This window comes from Chiloscyllium plagiosum, chromosome 11 (genome assembly GCF_004010195.1).
Source record: "Chiloscyllium plagiosum isolate BGI_BamShark_2017 chromosome 11, ASM401019v2, whole genome shotgun sequence".
Taxonomy (NCBI): domain Eukaryota; kingdom Metazoa; phylum Chordata; class Chondrichthyes; order Orectolobiformes; family Hemiscylliidae; genus Chiloscyllium; species Chiloscyllium plagiosum.
In genome coordinates this window covers 31,185,502-31,212,355 of record NC_057720.1, presented here as the reverse complement: position 1 = coordinate 31,212,355, position 26,854 = coordinate 31,185,502, and the positions used below count along the sequence as shown (strand labels likewise).

The window sequence follows — 26,854 nt, the reverse complement described above, 5'->3', positions numbered from 1 at the left end:
ATGACTTTTGAAAGTTCAAATATACATCAATTGCTCTATCATCATTATTCCACCTAATTACTTCATACAGAACTGGATACGTTAGTTAAACACAATTTGCATTTCACAAACTCATGTTGAGTTTGTCTATTAGCCTATGCTTGTCCAAATGTCAGCTCATTTTTCCTCAGTTTTTTCATCTGAGTCTCAACTCAAAAAACAGGTTTATGTCAAAGATCAAATTAATCTGGAACAGGAAGTGAATCTGCCTTGTACTCTCCCACTTCCAGTTTGAATGAATGTAGGTTCAGGAGTAGATGAGCAATCTGATCACATTTTTTATAATGAGACTATGTGTCGTAATTTTAATCTCCCACCATGATCAGTCTGCTGCCCATCAAAGCCACTGTCAGACCCTCCCTTGCAACCACGATCCTTCTCTTGTAATCAGCCATCCTAAGACCTAGACCTAAATCTCACCATCTGGATCCCTCATGATCCTATTAGGCTAATTGGCCTGTAGCTGCCAGATTTAATCTTTATTTTAAATTAGGGTATAGACAGTCTCTGGGTTACAAACAAGTTCCATTCTGCAGTCTGTTCGCAAGTCAAATTATACACAATTCGAACACAATGCCGCACAATGGAAAGCAGCTGTAAGCACAGGAAGTGTTCATATATTGGATATTTAAAATAACATTCCTGTATGGGATTGCGTTTGTATGTACAAATGTTTGGAACGCAAGGGACCCCTTACATTAACATTTGTAATGCAACATTACAGTTCCAAAATCAAAGAAGGATCGAAGATAAAGGCAAAGTCTTTTATTTTTCCAGGCTTATGTTTTTACCTTACACCAATGTCTGCACTTTATTGTGTATAAAATACTACAGGACATCCAGTGGTTTTAGGTGGAAATACAAGACCCTGATTCTTGTCCCTGGGTTAGAGCACAGGGACAGGAAAAATCCCAGTCCCTTGAAGCTAATATTTGAAATGGTCACCTCGATTTCCCACTTTCAGTCTGGTGGTCTGAGCTAGCTTAGGGTCAGGCTGGGCAACCTAAGAACAAAATAAGTTGCCAGTTCCTGAGGTGGGCTGGGGTAAAGGTCTGACTGGAGGCACCAACATTAGGTTCAACATTTAAAAACAAATGTTGAATAATTCCTCATCCTCTCACCCCTTTATCCCCCTCACTCTCTATGTACCATCTATGATGTTCCATACAACCTAATGCCCTTAACCTATCCTCTCTGGCCCCTCACACCCCAATGGCAACTAGTGCCCACTTTATCCCTTTCCTCCTTCACTTACCATGCCAACTCATTGAGTATTCACATATACAGGAGAAAAAAAATAGTTCTGTTGCTTATGCTTTATATTGCAGACCATACTTTATTGACAAAAGCAATCTTGTTCATTAAGACACGCTTTGACACTTCTTGTCAGGTCTACTCTTAGAGTCATAGAGTCATAGAGATGTACAGCATAAAAACAGACCTTTCAGTCCAACTCATCCATGTCAACCAGACATACTAAAAAATCCAGTCTCATTTGCCAGCACAGGGCCATTCCTCTGAACCTTTCCTATTTATATACCCATTCAGATGCCTTTTAAAAGTCGTAATTGTACCAGCCTCCATGACTTTCTCAGGCAGCTTATTCCATACATGCATTACCATCTGTGTGAAAAAGTTGCCCCTAAGGACCCTTTTAAATCTTTCCTCACTCACCTTAATCATACACCCTCTAGTTCTGGACTCCCCTCCATCCCAGAGAAAAGACCTTATCTATTTACCCTATCCATGTCCCTCATAATTTTGTAAATCTCTATAAGGTCACCCTTCAGCCTCTGATGCTCTAGGGAAAACAGCCCCAGCCTATTCAGCGTCACCTTATATCTCTAACCCTCCAACTTTATCTTTTCTGAAAGATAAATCTTTTCTGAAGCTTTTACATGAGACACCTCTTGACAAGTCTTAATAAGTTTAACAGTTCCAAAGGGCATAGACACTTGAATGCACAGCCTTCTCCACAGTTAAGTCCAAGATGCCTCCCCACCTCCAGTTGGGAGCGGTGATGAAAATGGAGAAAATGTTGAAAATCTTGATCTACAGTTTTGTATTCCTACTTCCGACCTATCCCTCTTTCCTGTTTGACTCCCTGTTGTAAGCATGAGATGTTCAAATTTGCTTTACTGGAGAACAGTCATTAAATTTTAAATTAAAAACAATCTCATCTTTACATCATTATTTTGTATATTTTATTTCTGTATAAAGTATCGATAAATAGAGTATCACTTCTCAGAGATGTATGTGAAGAGGTAAAAAGAAAGAAACCTATTGACGGTCCATTGCTGTCAGTCTTGGTTATGTGCTCAATTGTAAGCTATTGTACATTTCTCCTCAAATCTCCTCACATTCCTCTTTTGATGTTACTGAAGTGGAATGTCCTAATTTGGATTTCGACAGATTTAATCATGCTAGTCTTCAGGCAGTTTTACATTAAGAAGCACATGAACGTTTTAATGATACTCTCCTCATGGGGCCTTAGGGCTTCAGAATGCCAAGTTGTCTGTTAGTGAGAAGTCTGTACATGAATATGACAGGTTTAACGAGTTTTCATAGCAGCTATCTGAATCATTGGACTTGCACATTTATTCCATAAATCTCTCTCTCTCTCTTTCTCTGGGCAACTGATTGCGCATATATCTTTCCTGGGATATTCTCCATTTTCCTGGATGGGTTCAGTTCCAACAGTCAAAAGTTTAACACTCTCCAGAACAAAGCAAATTTCTTGATTAGAGCCCTACCTACCACCTTCAACATTGACTCATTCAACCTTACCCTTCTAAGCCATACACCATCCCAGCTTAGAATTATATTGCTGTACCTTCACTATTGCTCATTCAAAATCCTTCCAATCAGCACGAGGGTATACCTACTATCGGCAGCAGCAGCACTGCCAGTCCTCCCCTCCCCACCCCTTCCCAAGAATTGCAGTAGTTCAGAGAGATGGTTCGATACCATCTTCTTCTTCAGGACAATTATGAATGGACAATACATTTTTGGCCCAGTAGCGATGTTCATATCTCATTAGTGAATAAAAACCATATTATTATCTCACAAGGCCAAGGTTCAGTAATGGGTGAAATAAGTGTATGCATCCATGTTTGTGAAAGAATAGATAGAATGTAACCAAAAAAGACTATTGAGAAACTGTATCAGTCTTTGATCAGACATTGCTTACTTGGAAACAGGAGTTTTCAGGGTTAGTCACTTCCCAGAACGGCAGCTGTGAAACCTCTGTTGTTACCGCTATGTCAGTTTGCCACAGCTGGCAAAGCTCTGTATTCCACTGCATTCTGTTATCTCTTACACTGCAAGGTTTTGCCTTCTCAAAGTATTAACTTTTCTTGATGTTATGGAAAAGGATTGAGTTGTATGTCATATAAATGTGGCACCAAAGATCACAAGAAGGCTGTAATTATGTGTGCTTTTTAGGTAACATAGGGCAGTTTGGAAAATAAATATAGTGTCAAGACTGTAATAACATTGGCAGCTCAAGGCATTAAAAAAAGGAATCATTTGGAATGTAGGAGGATCTTTTTGTTTACATTAATTAATTTGTGTAAGATAATATGGCTGAAATCTCATCTTTTATTGCTTCAGAAAGCAACTTCCTTCAGAAAGACCAGACCACGTTATTGAACAGTTCAGAGTCGACCACGTTGGTTTGTCACAGGAGTCAAATATGGACCAGATCAAGTCATAGTGATGCATTTCTTTCACTGATGGATAAGAATGAGCTGTGCTTTGGTGGCAATCCGACAGCTTCATTGTCACTTGTACCATTATCAGGTTGTAGTGTCCAGATACAACAGGAAAGCAATCTGGGTAATACAATCACAAAGTTCCTCGCTGCAATCCCTGACAAGCTGCTGGTAAAATATGTATAAACTGACTTTCCTGGGTCCTTTTCCCCTCGACATTCAAGCATTGAAGTTTAATGCATTGGATTTCTACTAACAGTGCAAATATACACTGAAAATTTCTGAACCACTGGACTTTACATTGATAGATAGGACAAAAGGATGCAATTGTCGCTTTTTTCCTTGCTAGAAAACACTTTCTGTAAATGGGGTACAACTCTTCTGGGTGCATTACACACTATTACATTTCTGATCCCTCATGAAGGGTTTTTGCCCGAAACGTCGATTTTCCTGCTCCTAGGATGCTGCTTGACCAGCTGTGCTTTTCCAGCACCACTGTAATCTTGACATTATCACATACTAATGCTGAGCTATGTATCCACCTAATAAAATGTTTTGCATTTGTATGAATGATCTTATTCAAAATCTGCATGGTCTTCCATTGGCTAATCAGATTGTAAAACCAAAGACAGAAAATGGCCATGGCAGTATCTATGATACATATGATGCACATGGTTTTCCCCAATCATCTTCAGTGACTTTAAAGATTAAAGTAAAAGATTAAGGGAATGAAATAAATGTTGTTTATGTTCTTTGGGGTTTTTACTGATCTTTTATCTTATTACAACTGATAATCAAGAAAACCCCATCGATGATGCTAACTTGTGGATAATGCAGAACAACGTTATATATCTTAGAGATATCAAGATGATTATGAAAAGCAGGCAAATACTTATCTCCAGATATGATTATAACAGTATTTTCAAGGTTGTCAGTCCTTGACTGGAATTCAATCTGCATGTTTCACAATGTGTAACACAATGTAAATTGCCCTGAATTCACCTGCCATTTTAAACAAAATCAAATCCTTATTGTTGCAAAAAATGAGAAATTATGGTTTTTGTCCTGTTATCATCACAATCTTAATTCACTTCCCTTCTCCCAGTCGGCTGCTCCTTTGCTGCATACTGCCTAACAGAGCTGGTGGGCTGGTAGATGATGTGACCTCGTACATTTCCCTACATCTTTGTCTTTTACCACTGATCTGATTAATCCCATGAAATGAAGAAACAGGTCGCAGTATAATTTACCATCTTGGAGAGGCTGAGATCTTAACAAGTGGCCTTATTAATTCTTTGGCGAACATTATTCTTACGTGATCTTTGGGTTAGCTCATCACCCCTCCCAGCAGCTCCACCTTCGTTCTATGTACTGGAGCAGTGCCTTTGCATGACCATTTTTTATTTAAATTCACTTGTGAACATGGGTATCATTAACTGGTCAGATGTTTTATTGCCCATCTCTAGCTGTCCTTGAACTGAGTGGCTTACTAGGCCATTTCAGATGGTGGATAAGAGACAACCATACTGCTGTGGGTCTGGAATCACATGTAGGCCAAACCAAGTAAAGACAATAAAGTCCCTTCCCTGAAGGTCATTCGTGAGCCAGACAGGTTTTTGCCAACAATTGGCAACTGTTTCATAATTATCAGAAGTTTCTTAATTCCAGATTCTCCATTTTTATTGAATTCAAATTCCACCATCTGCCATGGTGGGATTTGAACCTGGGTCTCCAGTCCTGCAGCAGCAGGTTGTCGTTCTGTAGCAAAGATCACACTGGCAGACAGCCCTGTTAACCTAATGGCTGAGAAAAATCAATCAGAATAAAGGCAAGGTCAAGAAGAGGTTCTATCCAGATGCAGTATCACCAATGGATGGGAATTTCTTTAATTCTTAGCCATAGCGTATGATGCTCCTTCATATTTTATATTCCAGCTGTAGGCTATAAACATATGAAAACTGTGATCCTGTAGCTGGTAAAGTATCCAACATTGCAGCATCTTCTATTCATTTATGGTATTCCTACTTAAGCCAATGGCTCGTGAATGTTCTTGGCAAAATTGTTAGAAACATCAGCTGTCAGAAACAATTTCCACTGGCTCTATCCTCAGATGGCCTCCAGAACTTTCCATAGCGGAACATATCAGCATGTGAGTTGTGAAACAAACTTGATGGAAACTCAGCAGAGAAAAAGTAAAACAAAACAAAAATGTTAAGTTGACTTTTTTTGCCATGACTGATATGGAAGTGGCAAAGTGTTCCTCACAACCAGTGATCTTCACTGTTTCTCAACATTTCTTCAGTGTGTAATAGCACAGAAATACCCTGTAGGGCAGCTACATATGAATGCTTAACAGATTCACTTGAAGTTATCTCTGTTATCTGAAATAGATTAAAATTTGCTACTAAAGCAACTGAGAAAAGCATTTTAATCTAACAAACAATTAATCCACCGTACAAATTCCAGGGAGTGTGTTTCTGTCCTTTTTGCTATATTGTACTCACTTCTTAGCTTCCAAAATGGCTTCCTCACTATTTGTCTTTGTTACTTTGAGCCAGCATAAAACAAATATATTTTTGTCGGTTGCTATTGAGTTTTGTACTCAAGGTGATATCGCAGAAGAATGGAATCTACTGGCACTATGTCAAAGTCAAATGCCCCAAGTTTAGGGATAGCAAACTTTAACATCATGACAATGCCCCCTGCGTTCCTTTGCTGTACAGCGTAGAATTAAGCTGTATAAGATTGTCATTGTAGTGTCAGATTATGGATTTATTTTGATTTCAGACTTTTTATCAATTAAAACAGGGCTGAGGCAAAAAAAAGTATTTCATCCCATTAATCCAGGCGGAGTCTCCACCTATAAGTAAATGTAATCTATTTATATTCATGATGAGAACATTAATTATACGGTGAGCTTTAATAAAAATAATCTTCCAAGAGTGACTGGCCAGGCTAACATTTATTGTCCATCCTAGCCCCAGTGAAGGGACTGATGAGCTGCTTTCCTGAACCACTGCAACCCACCTGGTGTTGGTACACTCACATTGATCTTAAAAAGGGAGCTCTAGGCTTTTGACTCAACAACAAGGAAACTCAGCGTGACTTGGAGGGGGACTTGAAGGTGCTGGTATCCCTTCCAGTTGACTGCTGCCCTGTCCTGCTGGGTGCTGGAGATCACTGGTTTGGAAGGACCTGATGAAGTAAGCTTGTTAGAAAAGCATAAGAACATAGAAAATAGGAGGAAGAATAGGCCATTCAGTCCCTTTGAGCTGTTCATTATGGTTGATTATCCAATTTAACAGTCTCTTCCTGTTTTCCCACCATATCCTTTGATCCATTTAGCCCTATATGCTATATCCTAACTCTATTTGAAATCATCAGTGTTTTGGCCTTGACTGGTTTCAATGGTAACAAATTCCACAGGCACAGCCACCACTCTCTGGGTGAAGAAATTTCTCCTCATCTCAGTCCTAAACGTTTTACCCCATATCCTTAAACTGTGATCCCTGACTCTGGACTGCCCCATATAGTCGCACGTCATATAAATGAAAAACATACAGTACTCACTTTATGATTGTCACCTCGAGAATTCTGGGGATGCTGCTGATTATGGCTTATGGAAATTCAGTCTCCACGCTTTTCCTCTAATTTACATTTTATTCTTTCATCATGCAGGATCTGAAAATAACATATGCTTTGTGTAAATAATAAGCACCGTTCTTTCTGCCATGTGCTGGCACTGACAACTAAAGAAGGCTTTGTGAATATTGAAAGCAAGAGGAGCTAATTTCTACTTCAGTAAGCACAGGAGCGGCCTGCTTTATAGGAATCTGCTTTCATGGGAATCAATTCATTTGCAGCAAAGTCAATACTTTCTACTTTCCTCTCTGTCTCCACTCCTCTCATGCCTCACTCCATTATTGTTGCTGTCATCTACATCAGAGCTCACCAGTTAAGTGGATCCTTCTACTGAATGGATCACACCTTGCTTATAACCTGTTTTCATATCTAATGATCAGTCAGCAGCCTGTTCTCATGTTCATTTATTTCATACCCAACATGAACCTTCAGTGTTTGCGATTAATATTGGGGAAAGGATGTGAGGATTAAGGGAGGCATGTTACAGCAGGACTTTGCTTGGATATGGGTTTGTTCCTCTGTCATTCTGCTGATCTCCTTCATAGTAAATCTCTTCTAAAGTACACGGAAAAGGGATGGGATTTGTTTTAAATCAGTATTGTTGACAGTAGAGTCATTAATGTTTAAATTCTATCACCATTAATCTGCCAAATATACTTTTGTTAACTATTAATTCAATGCAGAGAGAGGTTGCAGTTACCATTGGAAAGGCTGTCATTTGCAGTGTGTGCACAGCTGAGTAAATTAAAGCTCTGGCTGTCTACTTCAAACAAAGTTAACAACTATAGACATCGGGGCATGGGGAGGAAAGAGGAGAACTCTTGTCAAAATAGACAATGGTGGCTTCTGTTCATTCTTTATTTCTCAAGGCAGTGGCATCTAGTGGTCATACTATGTGAGAACACCACACTTGAAATGCCGTGGAGTCTGCTTTGTCCACTGTTTGAGTTTAGAGTCTTTAGGGAATGGCTTTCGTCAAACCTTCTTTAAGATCTAAGAAAAAGAAAACTTTGGATGGAAAAACCTGGCAACAATTTGAGAACAGAGTTAGTCTCGGCAGCTCAGACGGCCTCCCAGAGTCACTGCCATCATCGCTTTAAAATCTTAGCAAAGCATCAACAGTCTGAAAGAAAACAGCATGACAGAAAGCTGCATGAGGCAGGTGAGGAATGGGGGCTAAAAAATTTAAGTAAAAGCTGATATGCATTGAGTTTATTAATTTGGTTCAATTTGATATTTGATTTTTCTCCAGCAGTGTTAGAATGGTTTGTAGAATGCCACTAAAAGATTCATACACCCCTTTTTGTTTCCACTTTTGTACCACAGCACCAAGGACTTTGTAATATTCAATTGTCAATAACTTAAGAATGATTTTCCCCTGGGCCATGTAGCTGGATCAGATAACATAGAAAGCACTGGATTTGTGGGGATCTAATGGATCCTTTTTGATACCTGTGCAGGTTTGAGATGCTTTCCATATGAGATATGCAGTCAATTCTTTCCATAGTTTTTTACTGTGCCCTTGAATTTGTAATGATAAGACATATTTAAAAAAAATGAATGTGTGGCAGGGCAGAAATTTTGACATATAATTTACCAGTGGAGGAGTTAATAATATGCCAGACCTGATTGCTTGATTAAAAATGAGAACAAAATGACAGAAGGATGTTGTGAAACTTGAAAAGGATTCAGAAAGGATTGACAAGGATGTTGCCAGGGTTGGGGGATTTGAGCTACAGGGAGAGGCTGAATAGGCTGGGGCTGTTTTCCCTGGAACGTTGGAAGCTGAGGGGTGACCTCATAGAGCTTTATAAAATCATGAGGGACATGGATAGGATAAATGGACAAGGTCTTTTCTCTGGGGTGGGGGAGTCCAGAACTAGAAGGTATAGGTTTAGGGTGAGAGGGGAAACGTTTTCACATAGATGGTGCTGCATGTGTGGAATGGGCTGCCAGAGGAAGTGGTGGAGGCTGGTACAATTGCAACATTTAAAAGGCATCTGGGTGGGTATATGAATAGGAAGAGTTTAGAGGGATATGAGCCGGGTGCTGGCAGATGGGACTAGATTGGGTTGGGATACCTAGTCGACATGGATGAGTTGGACTGAAGGGTCTGTTTCCGTGCTGTCCATCTCTGTTTTTTGTCACCCAAAAATTGAAGCGATCACTCACTGAAGGAGACTGGCCTGTTAGGCTCATGGAATGCAGTTCAAACAAACTGGTCAGACCTTTGTCTGGAGAATTGTATCCAGTTTTGGGTACTACAGCACAGATATGTGGGGGTAAGATTCAGCTTGTCAGTGGATTAAAGGATTAACTATACCTCTAAGAATAGTATAAGGTGCTATGTCATTGTGACTTTGAATCAGATGAAATTAGAGTCTGAGTCTGTAGAGTTCCAGAAGATGTCTTACTATCCATTGTACATAACAATGCTAAATCAAGTCTATTAATGTTCACTTACAGGAGTATGGATCTGATCTTACCGCATGGTAGTGGTGGTGACCTGATCCCTGGAATGCAAGGTAAGGGGCACTTGACATGAAACCTAGAGATAACATGGTGTTGTAGACAAAGATAACGCCAGCCCAATAATCTGACCCCAGTGGTGAGGAAGTCTGAAGGGGCTTTGATTTGTTTGCAGAGCTGATGCAGGCACAATGGGCTGAATAACTTCTTTCCGCACTGTAAAGCATCTGTGTTTCTGTGGAACTCAGCAGTGACAGTAAGCAATAAGTGACAGGCTTCAAGACCCACCCAGTCACCAAACTGCAGAGAGGGAAAGCCCACAATGTGACCAAAAAAAAAGCCGATACGCCACAGTGAGTAATAATCTCTAGTAGATCAGATTTTCTTTAGAAAGGGATAACTGGAGAGGAGGTAACCCACGCAATGTTAAAAATGAAAGTAAGCATTTTGGTGACCCTAGCTTAGATAGCAAATACAGTGATGATGGAAACTGCCATGCCTTTGTTTGATCCTTTAGAGGGCCCAGATCAGGCTGTGTGTTGGGTAAATTAGCACCAATAGGTTTAGCAGATGCCATACTACTTCAGGTCTTGATAAAAAGTGATTTAAGACCTGGTTAGTGTACTATTATTCATGATCAACACCAGTACCAGCACCAATGCTGCCAGACAAGGCATAATAGAAGAAACTGGAATATACAATGGAGTAATTAAAGGTTTTTAATTCTATTTCAGTTTAACGAAACCCCCATCCCAGATTAAGCAAAATGTAATCAGCACGGTCAAGAGCTAGGGAAAGTCATTTTACAAACAATTTATATTATTTGTGAATATTTGCTGGTATGCAACTTTTAAAAAAAACTCATGCAGTACTGGATAATAGTGAAAATACTAGATGAAGCCATATCAGAATGGTTGCAGTCTAAAGAAGACCTTACAAGCAATAGAATGCATTAGGCACATTGAGCTTTGCAAGCAAAACAGACTTCAATGTCCAAGGGTATATAGTATTTCACTGGGGTCAGTTTACGGACTCTGATCCAGTCCACTCTGTTAATCAGAAGGCTACTAATAAAATACTAAATAAAGAACCCCCACTATCTTTTCATATGTCATTTCATATGATCTGGATATTTACATCAAAGAGATAAATGTAACTTGTAAGCAGCTATGCTGTTTGAAGATTTCTAAGTGTTTTTAAAGTAGATATCTACATGGTGGTGTTTCGTGGGAGCATGGATTTTGAAGATGTGACTGAGCAGAATATTTAACCCTCATTCTTTCACATGGAGCAAGAAGAAAGGAGCTGGTGTGAAAGTGAAACATATATCAATACTCATTCTGTAAAAAGAGTCTGTATCATTCTAAACCATCAACAGTGCATACCAAATGGCATCAAGACAATATCCACAAATTTTCTAGCCAGGCTATAAAAGATGATGAAGGTAACTGGATCATTTACACACAAATGAGCAATATGGTGAACAGTAAAGAACATGAGCCCTTGACACCATCAGATTATATACCCAAAGATCAAGGGTCATCTAATGATGATGACGATGACACAACAAACCAACATCGAACCCAATGTGTGCCATGAGTTTAGATTCCAAACCTGGGATCCATTACACAGAATTTTATTCTATTATCTCACCCTGGTTACTCAAGTTTCATTGTGGGTTTGATGAGTTCCTTGCTTGCAGATATATTGACATGCAAGTGTGTATTAAGACATTTTACGACCATGAAAAACAGTGGCAGTCAAGTGTGGGCAAAACTCCCCATCATCAGTCATTGATACTCCTGGGAGAGCATGATGTACTCCGTGGACAACAGGGAAAAATGAAAGCTGCCCAAGACCAGCAGGTAAGAAATTTTGAGTACAACATCTGGAATTTCTCAGAAATCCTTGGGATATTCCCAGAGCCAAGCTTACTTCAAGTGTAAATACCAAGTATCATGATATTGTGATGAAACAGATGCAAAATCAGAACAATACCACAAAGAGAAACTTTAAATAACCTTATTGTGATGAAGGCAACATAAACAAAGCAACCATAACTAACATTCTGAAAATGTATAGAATCTCTGACAAAGTTCATCGTAACCAAAGCTGGATGGAGAAGCAAACTACCAATGCATTTTGGAGGATTGTACATTTATTGCTCCTGTGTTAAAGTTAATTCAGGCACAAGTTATTTTTCCTTTTTTTCTAAGTAGCTGGATTTATTTTAAGGGCAATCATTTGGTTTTGAAGTCAGCATGATGCTTTAATTTAATGTACATAATGTCTTTAAGAGGAAATACCTTAAAATATAGTCTATCATCAGCTGGTTCAGCAGAATATGGTATTAGTCCCATTATTAACTCCATGAATAGTGGTGATAGAAATTAGATGTACCATACTCAGCTCATAGTGAATATTATCTGTATACAGTCTCATCTTCAAATAAGAACCCACATTATTTGTTTCACCAATCCTTGGTTATTATTAGTATGTTAATATCAAAGAAAATAATGTAGCATCATTGAGCCAAAATTGATACAGAATGTCTCTGAAATTGGTAAAAAGCAAAAGTAAAAGAAATAGAGCAATAAGAAACAGGGAGGGTTCTCAGGATTTCAGGAAGCATTAGTACAGTCGGTGAGAGGGCAAGGGATGTTTCTACATACAGCAAGGAGGCTAACAAGGCAATCTTGAAAAGGAAATGTGGGTGGAAAGGTGACCAGGAGCATCAGTAACTAGAGTCTGACCCTAGGACATGGCACCAGTGCTGCAAGGAGTTCAATGAGGTAGGTTTTAATAACCTCAAAGTATATAGGAAATAGTGATCATAACATGATAAAGTTTAATTTAAGTTTGAGAGTGAGAAACTTGGGTCAGAAACAACTGTGTCTAACTTAATAAAGGGAATTACAATGAAATGAGGTTAAAGTTGGCTGCAGTGAACTGGACAGATAGATGAGCAGGACTGACAGTAAGCAAGCTGTGGCAGACATTTAAAGAGGTAATCAATGGCTCTCAGCAAAAATACATTCCAGCAAGGAAGAAAAATTCTAAGCATGGTATAAACCATGACCCAACTATGGCTAACTAAAGAAGTTAGAGAGAATATTAAATTGAAAGACAAAGGATTTAAGGAGCCAAAAATAATGATAGCCCTGAAGACTGGAACAATTCAAAATCCAGCAAAGAAGGACTAGAAGATATAAAGTCAGAGAAAATAAAGTACAAGGTGAAACTAGAGAGGAATATAAAGAACTACAATAAGAGCTTCTTTACATTATGTATAAAGGAAGAGAGAAGGCAAAGTGAATATAGGCCACTTAGAAAATGAAACTGGGGAGATGGTTTCAGGAAACAAAAGAATGGCAGATGAGTTAAACTTGAATCATTCATTATGGTGGAAGATACTTCAAACATCCCATTAATTCTAAAAGATATAGGGGAGAAACTAAGTAGGAGAAAGTGAAGATTGCAGATGCTGAACATCAGAGTCAAGAGTATGGTGCTGTCTGGAAAAGCACAGCGGGTCAGGTAGCATCTGAGGAGCAGGAGAATTGACATTTCAGGCATAAACCCTTCATTGGGAATCAAGAGCTTATACTCAAAATGTCAGTTCTCCTGCTCTTCGGATACTTCCTGACCTGCTGTGCTTTTCCAGCATCACACTGAGGGACTAAATACCATCACCATCATTGAGAAGTAGTATTGACAAACTAATTGGGCTAAAGGCAGATAGGACTCCTTGTCCTATGGTTTGTATCATAAGATCCTAAAAGACGTAGCTACATGGATAATGAATGCTTTGCCTGTAAGTTTCCAAAAAATCCTTGGATTGTGGAGAAGTGTTGGAGGCCTTGTGAAACTGCCAACGTGACATCCTATTCAAAAAGAGGGAGAGGCAAATAGCGGGCACTTATGGGCTGATTAGTCTAATAGCTATTGTTGGAATCAGATCTTAAGTAGGTAATAGCAGAATAATAATCTGATTAAGCAGAGTCAGCATGGTTTCAAGAAAAGGAAATCATGCTTGACTAATTTATCAGGTGTTTTTCAAGGAAATCTCAACTAGAGTAGAGAGAAGGGAACCAGCAGATATGTTGTATTTGGACTTCCAGAGGCATTCAACAAGGTCCCTCACAAAAGATTAACTCATAAGATAAGAGCTCATGTGTTGGAGGTAGTATGTTAGTAAAGATAGAGAAGTGACTAGTGGGCAGGAAACAGCTGTGAGTGAGGTCAGTGAATGCACTGTTCACTAAACTTTCTTGCAGCTCCCCAATGCACAGAACAGCTCTATTACACACCCATCATCAATCTCTGCAATTGGAACTCAGGTCTATCATTCAGATACTCCACCTCACATTCACACAAGCAATACTGCCACCTGCTTCATATCCAATTCCTAGTGATTCCACATAGGTTAAGCTACGTGGAGATGGTGCTGTGTAGCATGCAGCCAGCTGGGACAGAAACCAATATATGCAGCAATGCTGAACACATGCAGGGTGACTGTTTTTGCTTTATGTCTCTTCTCAACTCCCATCTCACCCTGCATCCTGCTGTCTGGCATGAAGTGTAGTTTGATTGTTACCATCTGCCATCTCAACCCCTCACCCAACCCCTACCCTTCTGTATTTCTGCTTTCAGCTGTCTAATGGCAGCTGGTTAGACAGCAACTGCAGCCTCCTGAGAAAGCCATGAGGAACAGCTGACATGTGACGGTGAGGTAGTGCCACTTCATCTGACAGCCCTCAGCTCTGATACAGGTGAGGGTCACGTTGTGATCATTCGTCATTGAGTACATGAAAGGCTGGGAAAGACTAATTTGTGTGATAACTGTGTGCAAGGTTGCAGATGGATTCTGCTCCAGGAGACGCAGGTGAGGACTTTAGTGGGGAGAGACACATGGGAAGATGCTAATGGTCATTCCTATTAAGATGCCTACTGGACAGCCTACATCACTGTCAATGAAATGAGCATGGGTGGTTCAAATGCAGTGCAGAGCTTCACATTCTGCTTGGAGTCCAACCTTTCGAGGTGGACCTGATGGCTAACTCTACGACAGCATTTGCAGACTCCGCTGTGATGATGTGTCTTGTGACCAATGTGTCAGTTTTCACTCCAGAAGCCAAAGTGTCTCAGTGCTGTAATGGAATCTCAGACATGTGCTGTGTACCAGTTGCCATGCAGTTTCAAACTGCTGCCTGTCAGGTACCAGTGCTCAAAGAGACTCGTTGGTTTTCACATCAGCCAAGCAGCCTGTGTTCCAGCATATTACACAAGGATTGGTGAGTGACCAATGCTGGTGGTATGACAGGGGCTCCATTGTGCACAACAGAGTTGATCTCTCTCTCAGGATGAATGCACTCATTCTGCTACCACTGCTATTCCACCAATTGCAGTTGCCCCTCAGCCAAACAGCTCAAACTGCTGCTGCCACCTGTCCCACACAGTGCAAAGCCAGTGTTGTTTGTTTATCCTGCTATTGGTCATCCGCAGCCACCCAGTGAAAATCAGCAGCCATCCGCTAACCTTGCTACAGCAGTAGGCTTAGCACAATGCCAGGGAATTTCAATGGTTTTGTATGTGCAATTGGAGGTTTTTATTGAAAAAGTAGTTGGAATGGTTAGGCGTTGGAAAATTTTATTTTACACTTTTGGCCAAGAGGATGCTGTGATGCTATGTAGCAAATGAATTGAAAGATGGTAACATTTACAGTAGTTGTGATATTGGGATTACATCTTAGGAGAACTGAAGTCTAGTTATCTGCTCACACATAACTTGTCCATGGCATATGGATTACAGATGCTTCCTCCTCCTTTTAAATACTGCTCCATCTTTCTGTTCCCTCTGTCTACTACCCATGATGCTTTTCCAAATTATGCATCAGTCCATGAGGAACTACAACAATATATTACTGAAGCAGACATATTCCTTGACAGTCCAGCCAACTTCTCTTACCTTACATTTAGATCCACCACGACTCTCTTGAAAATTCAAAATATCTGTTCTCCAGCACTGCAAAAAATGCCACAGGGCAGTAAACTTCAAAAAATGACTTGATTCACTGTACTATACTTTGGAAAGTCCTGAGGTTGTCACAGTTCAATGCTTCCTCGGTGCCTATATGATTTAAATTAATTGTCAGTAGTCATAGGGCATTTGGCCCAAGATTGTAGTTAATGCTTTGCAAGTCTGTGAGCATGGAAATTAACTGAATGAAAGTTGCAGGAACAAGGGGGAAGCAAGAAGGTGAACTGAAGATCAAGTCTTGGAAAGAACTTAGAATAAAAGATTGCCCGATACAAAGAGCAGAAAGCAATAATACACCAGAGTGCCTGAGAAAAACATAATTTCCCTCATGACTTTGCTCCACCTTATCTTTGTAATCTCCTATAATTTCACGATATCTGAGCTCCTCCAATCCTATCCTCCTGCACATTCCTGACTATAACCAGGCCATCTTACGGCACTTTCAAAGATTCTACACACAGAATTTCCTTTCTTGACTCTGCCCACCTCATTTTGTCTTTTAAAAGATGCTCAATAGCTCCTATTTGATCCAGGGTCTAATTATCTGCCCCAATATTGACTACTTCATGACAATGTCTCAAATTCTGTTTTATAATACTTATGCGAAGTGTATCAGAAATGAAAGACAAATTATAAATGACAAATGTTATTATTATAAATGTTATTGTTACCAGGACACTGCATAATAATTGAAATATGTGAGGTTTGTAAACTTCCTATTTCACTTACATACAGTACAAAACCCTGCAACTGCAATCTTTACCAATGCTGTCAGCAATGAGGTATGGTTTACAGAATAAGCTTGGACTGAGGCTAAAAGCAGTAAAATGATGAATGAAGTCATGGAACTGTCATTTCTGCAGGATGCAGCCTTTTATGAACATTGCCCCTGACTGATGCAATAAGCTGAAGACAAAAAGCAATTGCGTTACTGTTTAAGCCAGACAGGAAGAGCTTGACAGACATTATCGTCAATTTGTATCAGAGAGGAAACATGATTCAATAACCACAGAATCAGAACTTTTTAGTAATGGGTGGGTGATGAGGGGAGAGTTTCCTGAAGCAATAATGTCATCAGTTAAAAATAAAGTATCACGATATTATCAGACATGCAGTGAATAGATTTGAAATGATCCTTTTGAGGAAAAATTGGCATGTTAAAACTCTCAGTCAACACAGCCAAAAATGGTCATTACTTGGTACACACAACAATTGTGAATGCATTTCAGCTTTTGCAAAGATTTTCAAAAAAAAGATCATTTTTAAAAGAATGTTTATTTTTGGAAACAACTTTAAAAGCTGTTAATGCCAGATGTCTTCGTCAGTGCTGGTTTCTTGATTGTAGAGTCCCAGTGACTGTAGGAACGCACGAATGCACAACCCCTTTCAACTCAATTCCTAATGTTGCAATTGGAAGGCAGAGAGTGGGATAAAGATACTGCCTCACAAAGAATGAGAAGCATTGGAGTGGGTGAGAATCTTTACTGGGTTAATTCTGTTTACTTCCTAGAACAAAACACAAATCTGGAGATGCTCAACTCGACGTAATCAAGAGACAGCTCATTGCCTGAGCGCTGAAGTAGCTGCTTTTCTGATATCAGGTTTTGGAAGTGCAGCAACTTAGTGCTCAATGAAAGAGTTGACTTGTCAGTCATGATGCTGAGTGCCTGTTGCTGAATATCCTGCTTCTTCTCCACTCCAGCATTTTATCAAGCTCTGATAATAGAACTCTCTACTCCTCCACATCTCCTGTTGTTACAGCGTCTGTAGATACTACCAGCAGAATCAATGAATTGGCATAAACTTCAACCTTTTCACATTATTCATTGAAGAAAATAAACCTTGTTGAAAGGATGCGACTGAATTCTTAATAGCACTTTAAACGTTATTATTGAGGAACAACTCCTTGGCCCTGTAAACTTAATTTTGTAAATGTGGATTCTCATTCTCTCAGAGGAATATGTAAAAATTCATGATTTATTGAAAAATATATTTTAAAGCATTTTTATTGTAATTTTGGCTTCCATTTTATAGTCTTGCCACAAATTTATTCTCTGTGAGAGGATTAAAATACAAATTATGATCCGTACTTCCAACTTCTTGTTTTGTTGTCTGTGAGAATTATCCTGTCTAATTGGCTGATTTCAATCTGAATGCTGCTTCCACTATTGCTGGATGCTACAGGTAGTGCCCAATTCAAAGGCACATTGGGAAAGAGAAAATCCATTCTCTAAGCCTGCTACATCTTTGTTGGTAACTTTCCACAAGGTCACTGCCCCTTTGCCACTGGTTTTAAATTCTGGGAAAATGTCTCGGCTGGATCTTAATAATATTGCTGAAAATTATACGTTTTGTCAAAGCTTTTCATTTTCCACTCATCAGGACAATTTCCAAGAAATACCAAAGTAAAGGGAAAACAACATTTATAATGGAAGGATAGGATTGAAATGAAATAAAAAAGGATAGTTCTGATTGATTAGCAAATGGACTCTGATTTGTAGAAGCATTGTCAGGAGAATGCATCAGTAATTAATAGTGGTGGGTGTGGGTTTGTGGGGTTACTTGTTGTGTACCCTGTATTGTGAGCCCCCTTCCCCTGCCAAATCCATTATCAGTTGAATACTGTTGGCTATGGGAAAAGGGCCTCAAATGGGCAATAATTGCTTGCAAAGTGGAAAGGTGGTCCATGGCCTCCCTGCCATGGACTTAGTCAGGATGGAGATGGGGAAATGATAAGGTCCCAACTGTCACCACATGATTAAATATCCCCCTCCCCACAGGCCATCAAGCAGGAAGGACATTTTGTCCATTGACTCTCCAATGTGGAGGAGATGAAGTGCAGAGCTGTAAGCTTTCACGTGTCGACTGAGAAAGAAAGTGATTTTTATTTTTTAAAAAGAACTTCCATTTAGCAAACTAAAAGGGGAGGTGTATTAGCCTGTAGCACTGATTTGAAAATCAATGCGTTATGTAAACAGAATTCCAACTCTTTTCACTGAAAAACTAAAACTGGAGAACTAGGAGTAAATTTTTCTGATAATTGCTCTCTTTGATACTTGATTGGCCTCCAGGTATCTTGCTAACAATTAAAAACTCCTAGACAATATGATTTTCTGATAGATATTGAATGTGATTGATAGTAATAGTTGTCATTCCAAATATTGGATATTTAGGCAATGATCCAAGCTTTTAAGATTAGTTGCTCTAATTGGTCAAAAACTCAATTGTCATGTGATTACAAGGATGATGGAAGTTGATCTGGAAGGGTCTTGGTCTTTTTTATCCAGCATTTTCTTTGGTTTAAATCAGTGGAAGGCTATTGAAAAGGTTTCTGAAGATGGACCATGTGAAGTTAGCTTGGGGAAATGATTATACCAAGTTCAACTGGGCGCATAAGGCACACAAAGTGAAGTGACCATTTAGTTGTATTATGGACAGATAGTATCAAGTCTTGACTGTTGGAAGGGTTAAACAGCATCAGGTAAATTCATCAGTCTTGGAAGGAGAATCAGACTTGTAATGTGTTTTTCCCATCTCCATGGTAACAAAGAGCTTTCAGTGCTCCAGATTTCCTGCCTGACAAAGACCACAATCTTTCGCTGCAATTCAAACAAGTCAGAACCATTTATTTTTGTGATGATCAAGGTTTCATCAAATGTGAGCTTCTTATCAGTGGTATTTCTCAAGAAGAGTTGGAGAAAGTAAAGAGTACTTCTTTAATCAATAAAAATATCACTGTGGCAAGACAAATATTTTTCAGAGGAAATTAGAAGCAGCAATGAAGTCAGCAATTTTGGCAAACTCGACTTCTGTCCGTGTATGTTTAGCCTGGAAGGTAGTTTTTCTGGATGACTTTTTGTTTAGTTTTTGAGAGAATCCAAAGATAACATAGGGTATTTCCAAGATGGACCTACTTCTGCTATGACTTCAATTTATAAAGCTAAGTAGGTCTGAAATGGTGATGAATGACACACAAAAAGCTCTCCACTTTTTCCATAAACTATTGTCTGTTGAAGGGGAGGAGACAAAAGTAACAAGGAAAAGGAGAGTATAATGCTCCATCACCACCCCCACAATCCCCAAATGTCTGCTTCTTGATTCAACTCTGGACTGAAATTACGCTGTAATGTAAAAGAGGAAGAGAATGTTCTTCTCTCCTTGTCTTTGCATTGTTGAGAAATACCGCAGGCTTAAATAAGATGGATGGAAACTTCTTAACAGCGCACAACTGGAGTAAAATTGTGTTGAGACGAGGATTTAAGAAGAAGGGCAGCTCGAAAGAGGCTTCACAGACCGTTCTGAATGCTTAAAGAGCAAGTCTGTAAAAATTGTAAAAGTGAACCTTACTTTTATTTCTCAAGGAAATGAGTCAAGGGATGGCAACTGTTCCTCCTCCCATGTCAATAACTATCCCTAAGGGGTGTGTGCCTATTGCAGCTGCAGACTGAAGTCTGCCCTCAAAAGTACCCGGGCAAAATGTAGAATAGGTACTGAGCCAACCAGGCAACTGGCTGCTGGGTGTTGTGCAATGAAATTTGCCCTTAAATGTCAAATCAAAAACCAACTGAACCCATAGTTTTAGCTTACCAATATGTTCCTAGGTCTACCATTTTGCAAAAGGGGCTCCAATTGTGTTACAACAAAATAGAGATCTAGCTCTCAGAGGGTATAGATGCCTCATGATGAAATCCTTCTTTGAAGTGTAAAACATCTGGGAAAGAGAAAATTGCATGGTATGCATTTGTCTACATTGTGCTTTATTGCCAAAATAGTACATCTAGTGAATTATTTTAAATGGTGCAAGTTAATTATCCATATTCAGGAGCAAACGTGATCAAATCTAGATGGCATTTTATGAAAGTTGATACACACAATGCAGTGAGTTACATTCCTGGATTTGAATCCAGCTCATGTTGAAGGGCAGAATTTTTTTCTTTTGATGTGGAGTCCTTACAAACTTCAATGAATTTAGGCAAATGCAATTTTTGGGCATGAAACAGCAATGGTGATCTGAATAATAGTACAAACTAATACATTTTTGTACTTGTGAATGCAAAAAGTGAGTGACAGAGATATGGAAATACCACATCTCAAGAAATGCACATTTGAGGTTAGTGTTAAGTAACGTTATTTTTATTTATTCTTCAGAAAGATGTGTGCATTGCTGGCTAGGCCTACATTTATTGACATCCTTAATTGTCCTTGCATGTTTAACTGGATGACACTATTTTGTGTCTACAGTGGATCCAGTTGGCAAGAAAGAACAATATGCAAACATAAGGGAACATTAATATTTAATTTCAGTATTTTCATGCTCTCCATTGTTTCTTATATATAGTGAATGACTTGTTAGAAAAACTGAAGCCTGTGGTATTAAAGCACCATGATTGTTTGCACCAGTGGTTAGGTATTGAGACCTTTGCTTTTTTTTGGTCTTAATTAGTGACCATGAATTGGATAGGTCATTGTTTCAATGTTTGCAGAAAACATGAAACTCAGAAAGGTAAACACCAATAAGGTGCAAGTGACGTACCGAGAAAGATATCTGCACATCATAAAATGAGCAGACACATGGCAGATGAAATTTAGCACAAGTAACTCTGATGTGATCTATTTTGGTCAGGACAATGGGGAGAGGTGAAAAGTTGAAACAAAATACTTTTAAAGAGCTGCAGGAGCAGAGAGACCAGGTCAATTATGTAGCCAAATCTTTGAAGGTAGTATGGCATATTAATAGGTTGTTGAGAAATATCCAAATTCCTAAGCTTTCCCAGACAGAAAGAAAAGCAGTAAAATAAAGCAATACTTGCAAATTAATGTATTGGTTATGATGGACCTCCATTTTGAGGAATACAAGGTGAGTCAGCTCAGTATGTGTAATTTGCACATTTTACTGTTTTTTTTCCTTTTGGATTATTCGTGGTATGGGCTGAATTGTATCATTAAAATATTTACAGGTTTGTGTTGGGTGTGGAGGACTAAATGGTCAGATATTTATTCTCCAACCCATACCCACCTTCAGTGCACATATTTCCAATTGTTACTGAGATTAGAACATAGTGGGCCACCAACTTGATCCAAGTAGGTGGCTACCATTTTAAACATGAAAATAAGGGTTTGAACCTCAATGTCATTTTACTTTTCAACTTTAACTGTTGTTGACCAGGTTTTCTGACCCAGCAACTTATTCCCTCCAGATGCGGACTTGGTGGATTTAAGATAAATCTGCTATCATATCTCCTTGTTCCAGTTGCTTACCTTTGAGGCCTTGTGATTTGGTAGCCCCATCCTACGACTCTCTCCCTAAGGCCACTAACCTTAAACCTCCCAAACGGTTTACAAAATAAGCAAAAACAAGGAACATATTGGTAAACGTTTGTACCCGACTTAATCTTAAGTGTTGTGTTTAATTCAAGGAACCAAATTTTAGGAAGAGCATTAAGTTCTCAGGCAGAGTCTTAATTGTATTATACCAGGGATGAAGGATTTCAACTATGTGCAGAGAGTGGGGAAACAGAGAAAGTTAAAATGAGATTTTTTTTCAGGAATTGTTCAAATTCATGAACATTTTTATTATTTGTGTTGCTGACTAGGCCAACATTTATTTCTCATCCTTAATTGCCTCTGAGAAGGTGATGGTGAGCTACATCCTTGAACCACGGGGGGTGTTGGGACATGCACAATGCTTTCGGAAGGGGATTGCAGGATTTTGAGACCAGTGACAATGAAGGAATGACGATATAGTTTCAAGTCAGGTTAGTGTGCAACTTGGAGGGGAACCAGCTTGCAATAGTGTCCTTGTGTATCAACTGCCTTTGTCCTTCTAGAAGGGAGAGGTTGCTGTTTAGAAGATGCTATCCAAAGAGCCTTGATGGTTACTGCTGAGCACCTTGTAGATGGTGTTTGCTGCTGCCACTGTGCTTCAATGATGGAGGGAAGGAATGTATGAGGATGTGGTGCCAATTAAAGTAAGTTGTTTTGTTCTGAGTGATGTCGAGCTTCTAATGTGTTGTTAGAGTGTTAAGTGAAGACTATTCCAGCACCCTCCTCACTTCTCCTTGTAGATGGTGGACAGGCTTTGTGGAGGGTCGAAAGTAAGCTACATACCACAGAATTCTCAGCCTCTGACCAGCTCTTGCAGCCACATTGTTTATATGACTGATCAAATTCAGTTTCTGGTCAATTTTAATGATAGTGGATGAATACGTGATGGTAATGCCAAGAGTTTCTGGTTAGATTCTCTCTTGTCAGGCACTTGTATGGTGTGTAAGTTGTCACTCAACAGCCCAAGCTTGATTTTCATCCATATCTTATTTCATATGGACGTGGACTGCTTCTGTATCCGAGGAGTCTGAATGGTGATGAACATTGTGCAATCATCAGTGAATATAGCTACTTCGTGTGCAGGTCATTGATTAAGCACTAAAGGTGGTTGGGCCAAGGGATTATGCTGAGGAACTCCTGCAGAGACATCCTGGGACTGAGATGATTTATATCCAACAACTGCGACCATCTTCTTTTCTGTTTGTGTGACTTAGAACAGTGGAGTGATTTCCACTCAATATGAATTGCCTGCAGTTTTGTTAGAGCTACTCAATGCCACACTGGGGTCCAATACTGTCATGATATCAAAAGCAGTTACTAACACCTCACTGAAGTAATTGAACGTAAAATTTCTCCAGCAGCAGTATGGTCAGTAACTATTGGACACAGGTTTAAGGTTATTGGTAAAAAAAAACAGAAATGGCATCGAAAACATTTCTTTCTACTCCACAGGTATTTTTGATCTGGAATGCACAGCCTGAAATGGTGGTGGAAGCAGGTTCAATCATTACTTCCAAATGAGATTTGGATAAACATATGCTGGGAAAAATTGTCAGGGCTATGGGAAAAGTACAGGTAAGTGGGACAAGTTGAATAGCTCTACCAATGGATTAAATGCCTTCCCTCTGTCTTGTGTCATTCTGTGATTCTGTCGTTCTCTGGTTCTAGGATAAAGGCTTCCAGAAGTCCAACTTTTTAAAAAAATTACCAAATTTGGAAGAGAATAAACTCAGGTCAGAAACAGTAATCATTGATATTCATACTTCTACCAATCAGCCAAATCAGCATTTGAACCCCCGAACACAAAAGACTCCAATGCTTTGCCTAGTTGATTATTCCAAACATTTATCAACCCTTGAGTACACATTCTTTCCAATATATGGGTTACACTTAAGTTCCATTCATTTAAATTTATGGCAACTCGAAATAATATTTAGGCTTAGGTTATCCATCTCATTCCTTCTTCATTTGTCTTATTTGGATTTTCCATTAATCTGCTCTAGCCTCTAGAATTTGAGTTTGTCTAATCTTTCCAACTCTCCCTCCTATTACACCTCAGATTATTCTTGGTGTTTGATCTCTCACATTGCTCCCTCTGTAATGCATCTATATCTTCACTGAAGCACAATAACTAAAATTGCTCTGAGTACTCAGCAAGATTTCTCTCACCAATCCATTACAAAGCCTCAACAGACTCTCCACAGTCATTTAACACACCCTTACTGGTTGTGTATTCCACTACTTATCTTGTAATTGACTATTAACATTACAGTGATATCAAAAATTCTGTCTATTGTTACTTAAATTTTATGTGCTAATTCTATCACTTTCATTATATCACTCATATTTTTATTCATCATGCATATATTCATTTGGCAGTTCTGAATTGTATTTGTCTGCTTGATTATATAATTTTTCTGAAAAACTTTATAAATTATTGAAAGTCATCTTAGATCTCCAGTCGTTCAAGACCCTACTTAAAAATTACATTTGTGACTCGAGTTTTCGGTTACCTGTGCTAATCAACTTTTTAAAATCTATGCTTTCATCAGATGTGGGCATTGCTTTTGTTGTCTGTTTCTCATTGTCATTAAAGCGAATGGCTTACTTGGACATTTCAGAGAATGGTTATAAGTCAATACAGCAAATCTGGAATCACATATAGGCCAAATCAAGATCAGACAAAAGGACTTTAATGAACCATATAAGTTTATGAAGAAGATCAATGATAGTTTTATGATCGCCATTAGTAAAACCAGCTTGACATTTTAGATTTTATTAATTTCATCATTTAATGTGATGGAATTTGAACTCTTACCCCAGATCTTAAGCCTGAGCTTTTGAGTTAGTGGGATTCTGGATTAGTGGTGCTGGAAGAGTTAGTGGTGCAGTGACTTTACCATGATGCATCATCATGTGGTTCAGTGTCAAATTTTGTTTGATAATACTCTGGTGCATATTCCTGTGAAACACCTTGAAAACCTTATGTTGAAGGTGCTACATAAGTACAATCTGTTGCTATTGCAGTCCCCTCTAGTTGATTTTATAGAGTCTTCTGTGGCCAGCAGTTCCTGAGACATAGTTCTCCTGCAGTCATTTCCTGCAGTCATTTCATATAACTTGCAATCAGGAAGTCCCTAGAAGAAGGTGAGGACTGCAGATGCTGGCAATCAGAGTCGAGACTGTGGTGCTGGATAAGCACAGCAGGTCAGGCAGCATCTGAGCAGCAGGAGAATCGACATTTTGGGCATGATTCCTGATGAAGGCCTTATGCCTGAAACGTTGATTCTCCTGCCCCTTGGTTGCTATCTGACCTGCTGTACTTATTCAGCACCACAATCAGGAAGTCCCACTTTGTTTTCAACATAGGCCTGGAGTTTCCTTGAAGCTGCTTATGCGCTTTTTGTTAACTTTGCCAGGGATAGAGAGTAAACATCATCATATAAATGCAAGTTTCGCCAAAAAGAATGGTAGTAAAAGCTATTCGAGTTCATGGTTTTCTACAGTGCAATTCCCTTCAGGAAACATCATGGTCTAAATATAGCCATTTCATACTGGAGACCCTGCTGTTAACTCCTCCATGTTGGACACCTGTCACCATCCTTATAATGATGGATATATTAACTTCTTGTAGCACCTAGATGCCACAAGGTGCGTTTCTTAGTAGTCAGGAAACTTAGCACATTGTCTTCCAGATGGAGTAGCATCACTCTTCCCAGCTCCTGAATGGAACATTTCAGCCTCCTCCACTCCTGACCACCAGCCTCCTTATGGAATTCTCAATCAGCAGCTTCCTTACTCCAGGCACACCTCCAGCTCTCCAGTCCCTCCTGATCTCAGGCCTCTCATTAACCTCACCCTCAGACCCTGATCCCAGGCCTCACCTGCTAAACCCAAACATTGCCCACCACTACCCCCCCCACAATGACAGGCCTATTTGCCCCGTCATGCCTGGCCCAGTCATAGACCTATCCCTCCATCATGGTTGACAGTCTCCCCCTCTCCCTCCAAATGTAGACTGCTCCCCCTCCCCACTCCCTGCAGTCCCAAGAGTAGCCTATTCCCCAACATGACAGTTGATACCTCTTGCCGGCATTCAGATCAACCTCATTGCAGCACTAATTCCTGACTTCTCCTCCCACACTGATTTCAAGCCTTCCATACACTGACCACCAACAGCAGACGCACCTCTCTTTCCAGCACTCATCTCAGCAGCCCCGATCCAGTCCCAATTATCAAACTCACCCCATCAATTGGAGACTTCCTATCAGCTCCAATTAATTCCTGTAACCCTACTTTGCCACCTTCTCCTCGTCTCCTCCTGCATGTCAGGGATGGTACCCAAGAATAATCCTTGGCTGCAGCCCATGAAGCTGCAATTCCCTCCATCCACTGGTAAGGCTGTGAATAAGATGAGCTGCTGGGCAGGCACTGTAAACACTGCAGCCATAATTTGACTATTCAGGGTGCACTAGCCTAGTAGTCACAATCAATTTGTGTATCTATGTACTACATGCTGCAACTCAGCTGTTGACAATGATTTATATGGGGACTGTCCACACTATTCAAGGCACGAAAGAGAGAGCAGTGTACTTAGGCCATTCCTCTGAGATCTAGACAGCAACATA

At 39.6% G+C, this 26,854-nt stretch overlaps 1 long non-coding RNA gene across 2 annotated transcripts in view; it reads right to left on the bottom strand.

Moving 5' to 3' along the window:
* The window catches only part of LOC122554268, a 76,395-nt gene that overhangs the window by 14,523 nt on the left and 35,018 nt on the right, over nucleotides 1-26,854 (bottom strand). For both annotated transcript variants that reach the window (XR_006312953.1, XR_006312952.1), the window contains exon 3: nucleotides 7,323-7,433. This is a non-coding gene — a long non-coding RNA (uncharacterized LOC122554268). The remainder of the gene's footprint in view (nucleotides 1-7,322; nucleotides 7,434-26,854) is intronic.